This window comes from Schistocerca serialis, chromosome 4 (genome assembly GCF_023864345.2).
Source record: "Schistocerca serialis cubense isolate TAMUIC-IGC-003099 chromosome 4, iqSchSeri2.2, whole genome shotgun sequence".
Lineage (NCBI taxonomy): Eukaryota > Metazoa > Arthropoda > Insecta > Orthoptera > Acrididae > Schistocerca > Schistocerca serialis.
Genome location: NC_064641.1, coordinates 414,370,611 through 414,373,110, shown reverse-complemented (window position 1 = coordinate 414,373,110; position 2,500 = coordinate 414,370,611). Strand labels below are relative to the sequence as shown.

Sequence of the window (2,500 nt, the reverse complement as noted above, 5' to 3'; positions counted from 1 at the left end):
CAGGACGTCATCTGCAAAGGCCGCAGCGTTGACTCTGCGGCCGAGGATCCGAGCTCCGATGTGGGAGGGAAGTTGACTCAAAACATAGTCCACCGCAAAATTGAAAAGGAGGGGGGAGAGGGGGTCACCCTGACGCACACCCCTTGCCGGCTGCAGGGGCACGCCCACGTCGGCGCCGCCCGCTATCACTGTCGTGCTACCCTCGTAACACCTTTCGACGTACTCAATAAAGCAATCCGGCAGGCCATGAGCCCTCAGCACGGGGCGGAGAGCAGCATGGTCCACCGAATCGAACGCTTTAGAGACGTCGATCGATGCCACAAAAACAGAGCGACAGGAGCGGACTGCGTCGGTGAGAGCAGTGTCCAAGATGAAGGTGTTTTCCAACATCCCATCCCGGGGGATGAATGCCCGCTGACGTTCGTCCACAGCACATGCACGCATCAGGCGTGACGCGAGAACCTTGTGAAAGGTCCGCGCCAACACCGAGCAGACCGTAATGGGGCGAAAGTCAGCGGGGGATGTTGGTGCAGCCGTTTTGGGGAGAAGTGACGTCCGGGCGCGAAGCAGACGCTCGGGAAGGGCGCGGGCCAGGAGGAAGAGGTTCAAGAGTTTCACCAGGACTTCATGCGGCAGGCGCCGCAGCTCCGCTGGAGTCAGGCCGTCCGGCCCGGCCGCCGATCCCCTGGGCGGCAAGGCAGCAGCGACCTCCTCACGTGTGACCGGCCCCCATAGGCACTCAGGAGCGACAGGCTCCGAGTGCGGGAGAAGGCGGTCACGTATGAAGCCGGCGGTGGAGATCGGCTTCTTCGTGAAGAGGTCCGCCCAGAAGTCCAGCAGACCGGGGATGTCGGGTGGCGGCTGCAGCAGGGTGCCGTCCAGCAAGCCGCGCACGCAACGTGCACGCGACCTGCGGAAGGCGTCCTGTGTCCGCGCGAACTCCCAGCGGCGCCGCTTGCGCTTCTGCAGCGGCGGGGCGGCAGGCGGCCGCTTGGATGATTGGCGCGGCCGCTGTGCCCTGGTGATCGACCTCTCCCCCCTGGACCCGACCGACGCAAGGGCATCCGGGAGCATGCCCAGGATGACATCGGGCGGCGTGCCCCGCCCCAGACCAATGACTCGATCCAGAGCAGAGAAACGCTGGGCGGAGGCAGGTAGCCCCGCCAGATGCTCCCAGATGGCGGCGTCAGTCGGCCCCTCCGGCGGCGGCCCGGTGGTGTCGGCCGCGAAGTCCTCGGCTGCGTCGACGGGCGGCGCAGCGGCCTCGCCCGCGTCAGGCAGCGGGCTCGCTGCTCCCCGGCGGGACGCCGGCTCTTCCCCCCGACCGATCTCAAGCGCCTCCATGAATTGGCGGACAAGCTGCTTGTGGGCAGCTTGCCGCCGTCGGCACTTGATTGCCTCAAGCGTTCGGTCGGGGAACATCCTAATAAGCTCTTGATTAACGAAGAAGAACCGGGCGTCCCTCTCGAGGTGAGTCATAGTTACTCCCGCCGTTTACCCGCGCTTGCTTGAATTTCTTCACGTTGACATTCAGAGCACTGGGCAGAAATCACATTGCGTCAACACCCGCTAGGGCCATCGCAATGCTTTGTTTTAATTAGACAGTCGGATTCCCCCAGTCCGTGCCAGTTCTGAGTTGATCGTTGAATGGCGGCCGAAGAGAATCCGCGCACCCGCGCGCCCCCGGAGGAGCACGCTAAGGCGGACGCGGCCTCGCAGCAAGGAAGATCCGTGGGAGGCCAAGGCACGGGACCGAGCTCGGATCCTGCACGCAGGTTGAAGCACCGGGGCGCGAACGCCGCGCAGGCGCGCGCATCCTGCACCGCCGGCCAGCACGAGGCCGACCAACGGCGAGAGCAGACCACGCCCGCGCTAAACGCCCGCACTTACCGGCACCCCTACGGCACTCACCTCGCCCAGGCCCGGCACGTTAGCGCTGACCCACTTCCCGACCAAGCCCGACACGCCCCGATCCTCAGAGCCAATCCTTATCCCGAAGTTACGGATCCAATTTGCCGACTTCCCTTACCTACATTATTCTATCGACTAGAGGCTCTTCACCTTGGAGACCTGCTGCGGATATGGGTACGAACCGGCGCGACACCTCCACGTGGCCCTCTCCCGGATTTTCAAGGTCCGAGGGGAAGATCGGGACACCGCCGCAACTGCGGTGCTCTTCGCGTTCCAAACCCTATCTCCCTGCTAGAGGATTCCAGGGAACTCGAACGCTCATGCAGAAAAGAAAACTCTTCCCCGATCTCCCGACGGCGTCTCCGGGTCCTTTTGGGTTACCCCGACGAGCATCTCTAAAAGAGGGGCCCGACTTGTATCGGTTCCGCTGCCGGGTTCCGGAATAGGAACCGGATTCCCTTTCGCCCAACGGGGGCCAGCACAAAGTGCATCATGCTATGACGGCCCCCATCAACATCGGATTTCTCCTAGGGCTTAGGATCGACTGACTCGTGTGCAACGGCTGTTCACACGAAACCCTTCTCCGCGT

General features: G+C 63.5%; 1 pseudogene; it reads right to left on the bottom strand.

Moving 5' to 3' along the window:
* Positions 1 to 2,500, bottom strand: part of LOC126475589 (large subunit ribosomal RNA) — a 7,388-nt pseudogene that overhangs the window by 3,039 nt on the left and 1,849 nt on the right.